Source organism: Melanostigma gelatinosum (assembly GCF_949748355.1).
Source record: "Melanostigma gelatinosum genome assembly, chromosome: 7".
NCBI classification, from domain to species: Eukaryota; Metazoa; Chordata; class Actinopteri; order Perciformes; family Zoarcidae; genus Melanostigma; species Melanostigma gelatinosum.
Genome location: NC_136640.1, coordinates 1,963,342 through 1,974,164, shown reverse-complemented (window position 1 = coordinate 1,974,164; position 10,823 = coordinate 1,963,342).

Genomic DNA, 10,823 nt, shown 5'->3' with positions numbered 1-10,823 from the left:
TTGCTGATTCTTTGTATCTATTTATAAACTACTTCTATTTACTTATACTTTCCAGTACTTGTGTACATAATATTTGCGTAAAATTCCTTGTATGTGCATGCATACTTCCCCATAATAAAGCTGACTCATTAACAATCAAATTTGCTTTTTGATATCCTTTGAATGGCAGGTTGCTCTGACAGAACAATACAATGCAACTAATTTTCTTAAATATATTGCACAACTTACTGTAATAAAATCATTTTGGAAATGCTTTATTTTGACATTTTACAACCGGAAAACCTCAATCTTGCGAGCCTTTCTATAAAAAACTAAAAGAATGCAGGCCGAGAGGATTCACGATCAGCTGGACGTCTGACGGTGTTTTAATGTTACGCATTCTTCAACACCATCACTGTGACATCAGACAACAAATACAGCTGCAGAGGAAATATTAAATGTTAGTGACAACAAAACACTGGACAGCGCCCGAGGTTCGATCCCGCGGACGGGAGGAGAGTCGGATTCTCTGAAAGAGAAATGATCGAAGTAACCACTGAGCTAAACCAGTGCATCTGTAGCAGCAGGAAGTAGACTTTATAAAGACTGCTGCTGTCTGCTGCGTCATCAGGAACACAGAGGAGACTCTGCAGCACTCTCATGTTCATCAAGACAGTTTCACATTAAAACTGCTGCACTGGTTTAGCTCAGTGAGGATGTTTCCTATCAGGAGCTACAGAGTCTTTATAAAGTCTACTTCCTGTTAACACAAACGCACTGGTTTAGCTCAGTGGTTACTTCGCTCCTCAAATCTTTCAGATTACTTGGTTCTCTCCCTCCTCGGGATCAAACCTCGGGTGCTGTCCAGTGTTTTCTGAGGTTTTGTTTTAAGAGCAGGCCACAACGAAAGTCAAGTCAAAGCTTCATGTGTTAAAGCTGCATTCTCTCTAGTGTCCACCAGGGGGCGACTCCTCTGGTTGTATAGAAGTCTATGAGAAAATGACTCTACTTCTCTCTTGATTTATTCCCTCAGTAAACATTGTAAACATGAGTTTATGTCTCAATCTCTAGTTTCAAGTCTTCTCCAATACAGCATGATGTTCATTGAGTACATTATGGTCCATTTAGAGTCACACAGACCATAAAGCAGGGGATGCTTTAGGGCGGGGCTACACAGTGATTGACAGGTCTCTAGCAGAGACGTTGTCCGGTCTGGGAGTCGTCCGTTCTATATTTATTCAGCTTTAACCCTTTAACAGTGTGTTTTCACTTCATGAAAGGTAATTGAAACATTTTGGTCATAAATATGTATCATTAAGGGTTCACTTGTTCTTAGCTCCGCCCTCTATAGTGTCACTTCTGGTTGCAAAAATCCAAGATGGCGACAACCAAAAACCAAGATGGTGATGGAAGCTTGAAGACACTTCAGCTTTGAGTTCACTTTTGTTTTTGTCTGCTTTTAGGACAAAACTTTGAGACTCACATGTTCTTCTTCAGACTAGAATAACAGGAACCAGAGAGGATCTGTTCTTCAAGTCTACTTTAAACTATTTGGCAGAAACAGTACTGGAGGTGGAGAATGTTTACGGAGGATGAACCACAAAGAGACGGCTTCACTCGGTGTCTCTGGTGTTCATGAGTCTTTAACAGAACCACAGAGCAGAGGGAGAGAAAACACTGGACAGCGCCCGAGGTTCGATCCCGCGAACGGGAGGAGAGTCGGATTCTCTGAAGGAGAAATGATCGAAGTAACCACTGAGCTAAACCAGTGCATCTGTAGCAGCAGGAAGTAGACTTTATAAAGACTGCTGCTGTCTGCTGCGTCATCAGGAACACAGAGGAGACTCTGCAGCACTCTCATGTTCATCAAGACAGTTTCACATTAAAACTGCTGCACTGGTTTAGCTCAGTGAGGATGTTTCCTATCAGGAGCTACAGAGTCTTTATAAAGTCTACTTCCTGTTAACACAAACGCACTGGTTTAGCTCAGTGGTTACTTCGCTCCTCAAATCTTTCAGATTACTTGGTTCTCTCCCTCCTCGGGATCAAACCTCGGGTGCTGTCCAGTGTTTTCTGAGGTTTTGTTTTAAGAGCAGGCCACAACGAAAGTCAAGTCAAAGCTTCATGTGTTAAAGCTGCATTCTCTCTAGTGTCCACTAGGGCAGGGGTTCTTAACCTTTTTGACCTCGGGGCCCAACTTTTCAAGGACAAAGTGTCCCGGGGCCCACTCTGACTGGACGGGAGGAAAGTCAACGTCGCCCGCCGATTTCCCATAATGCACTTTGATAACAGTCGCAAAAATGTGATGACGACCTCCTTAATCAAGTTGATTTACACTACTAATTCAGTTAAATGTGAATTTTCAGGTTAACATTTGTTTTGTCATTGAGATGTTGCTAACTAGTAATTCCGTGCTATCACGACAACTTCAATAATCTTTTGTCATACTGACAGAATAATATTCTAAAATTAACAAACAAGTAAAATCACATTTTACAGTGTAGTCTTTGACTGGACGCCATGTTGGTTTGTAGTCCTTAATGTATCCATGGGGATGGAATGCTATTGTACATGCAGCTGGGTTCCATCTGTGACATCATAAAGAACTCTGTGTGACATCATAAAGAACTCTCTGTGACATCATAAAGAACTCTCTGTGACATCATAAAGAACTCTCTGTGACATCATAAAGAACTCTCTGTGACATCATAAATAACTCTCTGTGACATCATAAAGAACTCTCTGTGACATCATAAAGAACTCTGTGAGAGGACATAAAAACAACTGACCCACAGTTCACACATTCACTCCACAGTCCACCAAAGCTTCTACAGTCTTAAACAGACAAGTCTTTTTTGCATCAAGTAAAAGTACGTTTTTGTATCATGTCTGCGACAGAAAGTTCCATGGATAGAATATACAACCAAACAAATGAGGATGAGGATCTTCATGGACATCCCCAAGAAGTACATACCTGTATTCTGGAAACGTCTCTCACTCAATCTATTGAAGAGATCAGCTGCATGATAAATAAGTTGACTGCTAAACGCCACGCTCTGGAGCTTGCTAAATACAACACTCTGACAAAACACCGCTTGAACACACTTCAGGCTGAGCACCAGAGGAAGGTGAACCAGATGGAGGAACAGATCCAGCAGAGGGACTCTGAGATCCAGCAGAGGGACTCTGAGATCCAGCAGAGGGACTCTGAGATCCTGGATCTAAGAAAAGCAAAGGAAAGTCTTTTTGAGGAGCTCAAAATTAAGAAATGCCAGCTGAACAGGAAAGAAGTTGAACTCCTCCAGCTTGAGAAAACCTGGCAGGAAAAGTATGACGCTCCGGAGAAGAAGTCCACCACGGACCTGGCACAGAAAGAATGGACCATAAACGACAGAATAGCAGCTTGGCAGTCCAACCACAAAGCCCTCAAAGAGAATTTTGAAAAGGAGCTGGCCAAAACACAAGAATTGAGCGAGAAATTGGGACAGGTGGAAACGGAACACCAAGAGGGGAAGTTTAAAAACATGATCATGACTGAGAGGTATCTGATAGAAATAGAAAGGTTGAACAAAGTCAACAAGCTCCTGGAGGACATCTGTTTAGAACAAAAGCAGAAGCGCAGAGGGTTCTTTGGCAAGAAGATGGAGCATCGAGAAACGGAGTTGCTCAAGATGATGACAAAAAAGAAAGGAAAACAAACGAAAGCGAGAGAAAGGCAGGAAGGAAGATCATCATTTGAATGTGTGAGCTTCATTTAGGGTTTTCTCCTGCTCCCATTCAGAGTGATACTGAACGGGGGGGGGGGGGGGGGGCTAATGTGAGCTTCATTTAGGGTTTTCTCCTGCTCCCATTCAGAGTGATACTGAACGGGGGGGGGGGGGGGGGGGGCTAATGTGAGCTTCATTTAGGGTTTTCTCCTGCTCCCATTCAGAGTGATACTGAACGGGGGGGGGGGGGGGCTAATGTGAGCTTCATTTAGGGTTTTCTCCTGCTCCCATTCAGAGTGATACTGAACGGGGGGGGGGGGGCTAATGTGAGCTTCATTTAGGGTTTTCTCCTGCTCCCATTCAGAGTGATACTGAACGGGGGGGGGGGGGGCTAATGTGAGCCTATAAATAAACATAAAAATGTACGGAGATGATTCGGGGGCATTTATCACAAGACTGCAATACGTGTCTGTGAACATGCTCTCTTAAATAAATAAATTGACATCACAACTTTGATCATTCATCAGACTCTGTTTTATTTGACATTGACTGAAAACCTTCACCATCCAATTTGCAATCTTGTTACTAATGAAACCCTTTGATTGTTTTATGAAGAATGTACAAACACAAGTAATTAAATATAACAGAATTTGTCTTTTAAACTCCAGAACACTGACGGAACTCGAGACACTGAGTGTTGAGGTTTGTAGATATGAGGTTTTCAGCCAACGCTAGCGTTCCTTTAAGATGTTTACGATGGGCCTTGACGTGCCTGTATTTTTAGAAAGTCGTGAGAGTTTCATTGTACAAAATGCTTCCATGAGCAGAAGAGCAAAGGGCCACAGGATGGGTTTTCCCAAGTGGGATTGCCGCTCGCTGTTCCACAATTAGATGCTTACTTATACATTTAAAAGTGAATACTGCCGCTTCTCCAGCTCCCGCATCAATCGCCGCCATGTTGGTTCAAATAAAATCTTCACCAGCACGCAATGCATCTCGGGATATGCTGGGCTGCGAAGGCTCCATGAGATGCGTCCTCCGAATCTGGGGGCCGAAGGCCGCATTCGTCGGCTGCATTTGAAGGAGTCTTCAACAAACATGCGGATTGGGACAGCCTAGTCGCCGCGCTGTGACGCAACCGGTCTACGAATGCAGCCATCCAAGGATGCAGCCCCTGAATTGAGACACAGCTACAGTCTTGAAAAGACACGAGGGATCCTCTTTGAGATCATGAGGAAGGCCCAGCAGAAGAACTGACCTCTTCTTGTATGTTGAGCTCTGATAAAAAAAGAAAAAAAGAACAACAAATACCAGTTATCTGAATGATGCAAGTCTATCATAGGGAGTTGAGTTTCAACAATCTGTAATAACATCTCACAATTTTGTAGTTAATTCTTTACATTTCCGAATGTTATATTTTATATTGATCACTTTGGGGCTCCATAGAATGGGATAGTGGTATTTTAAAAATCGAATCAACTATATTTGCAGAGATGTACCAAAACCAGACAACCAGTGGAATGTCTTATCTATCAAGGCTCAGAACAATAGTGTAGCCTAATCTTTATCTGCAACTGTGCAGAAATACCGGCTTTACACACAATGAATGAACGGAATGACATGCAAAAAACAAAAGAAATGCCACAGAGATGCGAGAGACGGCAAGTTTGATGCAGAAACATCTGACACTACTCCTGGACGCCTGAATGTAAATTGGCAGACAGTGAAAATCATATACTGCACTGATCTTTTACCACAGAAAGTAGCCTGTTTCCAGTGTGTCAGTGGAAGAAAATGCTTTAAATTACACATAAAAAGCACTATGAAATGTCAAAAACTGAAAATCAGCTCTCAAGCCACTCTAGCGGTGTGGTTTGGTAAAACCCTACATGCAGTCTTTAGCACAGGCTGCTGACATTACCATCTGTATTGATCTAGACAGAAGTAAACATAACTGCAGCCTTCTAAATGAGAAGCAGCAAAGAGCCAAACCACGCAGACCTACTTTAGCATGTTTGAGATCAGCTGTCGGTTCGCTGACATCGTTAAGTTTTAAGACGACAGATTGCCTGGCAATCAACTCGTTAGGTGATAGAGATGACTGCGTCTGAGGTTTGTGATTTCCAATTACGCTCGTGCAAGTCATGACTGCCATGGCGGAGCACAACTTCCTTGTCATGTTCATGGTTTAAATGAAATTATTGGTTTACTTTTTCGAGGTTTGGCAACTGGCTGATTGTAACGTCATTTAACTTCACTGGCCCGTTGTAACTTTTTACTGGCTCTTAATGTTGGTCCCTGCGATGGCATAATAGCTCATACATCACATATATAAACTTATATATCACTTATATATAAACACTTGTGATTTCACTCACCTCGAAAACAGTCTGAGCCGACGACGACACTAGGGTGACCATATCCACAACAGCAAAAAGGAGGACACTGCGGTGTTTAGTGAAGCTGTGAATAATAATAAAGGACTCTGGCGTGCTCCCCTCTACAATACAACTTTGTGTGATTGCTACATGATGTATGTGTCACAGAATAGGAAAACATAGTCTTAAAGAGTCAAAAAGTGTTTGTTCACAGTATTTGTATTTATTCAACATTGTGGTGTTCAAAAACTGACCACTGTGCTGAGTGCCACAAAGCATAACATTTGTGGACTTAAAATGTACAAATTAAATCATAGGTCACGTAAATAATAAATAATAAACAGACAAATGAATGTTTTAAAAGCATAAAGAAAACCAAACTAATTTGGTTAACATTTAACGGCTCAAAAAGTAAAGAATTTCTAAAGTGATTCAGTCGATTGGGGACTTGTGTGCAGTGTCTTTTTTTTCATCAGACTAATTTGTACATCGGCAGTATGAAGTGGTAGAAAGAGGTATGCATGCATTTTCTCGACTCAAATGTACATTTACTTTGAAATATCTCTTAATTGGTACAATAAAAATGTCAAATTTTCAGTATGGGTGGAGTCAACGATGTCCTCAACACATACATATCAGTCATTGTCTGAGCTTATTGAGAAAATACCTTTTATTATTCCGATCTGTGCCGTTTGGTTGCGTTTACCGTGAATTTTAGCAAATAGGTACACTCACATGTAAGTGTCTGCTGAGTTGACCACGGAGATCTGAGTGGCTGCTGACTTGACCGCAGTCTTTCCTCTGAAGCGTCACGTGAAGCGACGTCGGTTTCTGATGATTGAGGCGACTGATCAGCCGAATGATCGGCTGTCAGTCGGCCTCAGTGCGTAGATATGAGGTAGCCAGCACACGGAGCCTTGTTTACGTTTTTAACCAATGATATAGGGCTAGAACCTAACCTAAGCCTATCAGATATTTATTTGACAACGCTTTTAACCAATCATTTGTTAGACTGCGTTCCAGCAAAATATTCTATCGCGCGGCTCTATAGGCCCAGTGGAACTCCAAAAAGGAGGACAAATACTCGTCCGGCTTGATGCTGCGCCGTACACCGGACAGAGCATTGAAAATCCAGTGTCCGGCCTAAATCCGGACGTCTGGTCACCCTAGACCAGGGGTTCTTAACCTTTTTGACCTCGGGGCCCAACTTTTCAAGGACAAAGTGTCCCGGGGCCCACTCTGACTATATGCATCAAAAGTGTCAGACAACCTGTAGGTCATACAGAAACAGAGCAGTGGGCCTTTGGAGTCAGTAAAAATTTAAGATTTTTGTCCGCATAAAATAAAAAAGTATCTTTCAGTATAAATAACTGCCGGTGGCTGTATCTGTACAGGTAAAGGACAGTATAGGGCTGTAACTACACTATCAGTGAACAACTGCCTCAAATTTGAAGAAGATTGGACAAAGTATGACCATTCTACAGAGTTTCTTCATGAAGAGATCCAGGCGGAGCTCTAAAAGGACATTTGGAGACCCAAATGGACACATGGTAACCACATGATATTCTGACACACTAAAGGTGTTTCTCCCTTTATATTGTGATTTTATATTATTTTACTTTTATTTTTAGCCTTTGCAAATTGCAAAAACTACGTATATATGGCCGAAGACTTGGTGTGTGAGTGGCGGACTTACTGTGCTTAATGGCTGCGACCGAGCGCACGAACGAGAATGAGAATAGCTCAGTTACGCAAACGTTGGTTGACGGCTTATGGAAGACGGAATAAGGTTTGTACTATCAGTACTAGCGTTTTCTGAAGGCAGTAGCTCCATGGTAACATCCGCTAGCACGTTGTCGGGTCTGTAATGTGTCTTTTTCCGTCGAAATGCTGCAAGATACGACTTGCAGTGGTTATGGCGACTTTGGACAGTGTGTGTGTGGGCTCCTTTTGTGGAGAAACCATAAGAAATGAAAGAAAATCGATGATTTCTTTGCAAAGATGAGGATTTTGGGCATGCTGGGATACCAAACACGGACATGTTTTGTGACGTATTTGCGCAAACAAGCCGTAGGAACGGAAGGGGAGGGGATCGAGGATGCCGGTGTTGAACAGGCAAAACCCTTGTTAAATAAATGAGATGATACAATGTGATGATCACAAAGACATTTATTATCATGTGTATGTAAACCTGCATACACAACAAGAAGCTCAACAGGCTTTCCCACGAGCGTTGGATGTTTCGTCGCTTGGTGTCGCTTTATTTCTGAAGGCTTCAGAGCTTCGTTTGATAGCATTAGCTCACATTCCACACACTGAGCACTCGGCTCTGCCTCGTTGCCTCCGTTCACAAAGCCGTACTTAAGAAAGTCAGGGTTCTACTTGCGCACACATTTAGACTTTTGGGGGGTATGGCACCACTGTCGTCTTCATTTTTTCTTTTTAATAACTTATCCATAACTTTCGCTACAGGCTAGCGGCTAGCTGAGTGTCTTCTTCTGCTTATTGCAGCTTGTTAAACAACTGACTGACGCATTACCGCCACCCGGTGGTGGGAAGCTGTATTGTAACTGAGCGTCTCATGGACAACAGTGATATCTCTGGTGTCTTCAATTGATAACCTATGCGGTCCCGCGGCCCTCGCGGCCCACAGGTGCAAAACTGAAAGTTTTCCGCGGCCCTCTAGGTGGCGCTCGCGGCCCAATCATGGGCCGCGGTCCTATGGTTAAGAATCACTGCACCAGGGGGCGACTCCTCTGGTTGTATAGAAGTCTATAGAAAATGACTCTACTTCTCTCTTGATTTATTACCTCAGTAAACATTGTAAACATGAGTTTATGTCTCAATCTCTAGTTTCAAGTCTTCTTCAATACAGCATGATGTTCGTTGAGTACATTATGGTCCATTAAGAGTCAAACAGATAGGGCTGGGCGGTATGACCAAAAATGCATATCACGGTATTTTGTAAGACTATGGCGGTTTCACAGTATTTTTTTCCGCATTAAAGCATGAATTCATTAACGCCGAAAAGAACCGGCCCGGCCAACCGGCCAGCGAGCGGTGAACAGCTGTTTGTGTGGCGCGTCTTCCGTTCCGTCACTTCCTGTTTCCTTCACCCCTGGGTCCTAAGCCCCTCCATGTACCAACGTACATTTATAACAAATACCACACATTACACGGTAATCAGCGTTCCATATGTGTCTGACCAAAATACCTCTTGTTGTTCAGTCTTTGTTCATCCTGCATCGCTCTTTTCTGTTCTTTAATGTAACGTTACTGGAGCGACAGAGCCTCTCCCAGCTGTTAGCAGATTGTTGTTAGCTAGCTGTACCTCTATAGTGTCACTTCTGGTTGCAAAAATCCAAGATGGCGACGACCAAAAACCAAGATGGTGATGGAAGCTTGAAGACACTTCAGCTTTGAGTTCACTTTTGTTTTTGTCTGCTTTTAGGACAAAACTTTGAGACTCACATGTTCTTCTTCAGACTAGAATAACAGGAACCAGAGAGGATCTGTTCTTCAAGTCTACTTTAAACTATTTGGCAGAAACAGTACTGGAGGTGGAGAATGTTTACGGAGGATGAACCACAAAGAGACGGCTTCACTCGGTGTCTCTGGTGTTCATGAGTCTTTAACAGAACCACAGAGCAGAGGGAGAGAAAACACTGGACAGCGCCCGAGGTTCGATCCCGCGGACGGCGGCACCCGGGGATTCTTTAGCTAAAACTCCCTAAACCGTTTCCCATTCATTTTCAATGGTAGTCCTAAACCAGTACGGATGTAATATATCTTTGGCCACCAGCACCAGCAGCGCTCTGGTGCCGTTTTGCGAGAGAAAGATTTTCTCCGGTGTTTGTCGGTCAGTCGGAGCCTGGAAAGAGCATCGACAGCCCGCATTTTCCGGATCTATTCGCTGGGTGGACACTACGTTGAACGGTAAGTCATTAAGATGAATAACAATGAATTAAAATGTCATGACAATTAGTCTGGGCTGTCTGACATTCACTTGAAAGTTTCAAAGATAAAGTTAGTTGTGTTTTTTTTGTGTTATTGTGTCGAAGGCGGACTTCTGTATGAGTTCGTTACCTTACAACGTAACGTAATCTGGAGCCGTTAACGGTTCATATCGGTTAATTCATGTCCGACTTTGATGCGTTTTTGTGACCAAAAGTATCACAAGTTAACACGAACGTGCATTCAAATAAAATGAGTTCGCGTTTACGACGCATGTCAGTGAACACAGAGGCTGAGCAGCGGCCGGTTGAGGTTGTGGTGAACGTAAGATATACTCTGTTACTTTACGGACACGTAACAAAAGAACAACAAGCTGTGACCGGACCCGGTGGTTCATGTGAATCACGTTAACGTTAAATAAACACGCACGTCTCCGTTGTATCACGTCACGTATCGTCATTAATGCATGTAGTTCATAGTTATGTACATTAACTGCTCCACGTGTGTTTGACAGCATTAGTTACTAACGTTAGTTACTTGGCAGATTCAGGATATCAGACAAAATATACTCAACTAATAAATGATGTGTTATTACAGATTAAACTACCAGCAGTATATAAAGTCATTAAAGTGATGAACACATGCTTTTTTGTACTTTTACTGAAGTCAGACTTTGAGTAAGTAAGATTTGAATGCAGGACTTTCACTTAAAGAGTATTTACACCATGTGGTGGTATTAATACATATTTTTTTACTGAAGTACAAGATGTGTAGACTTTCTCCATCACTGTTAAAATAATGTTTA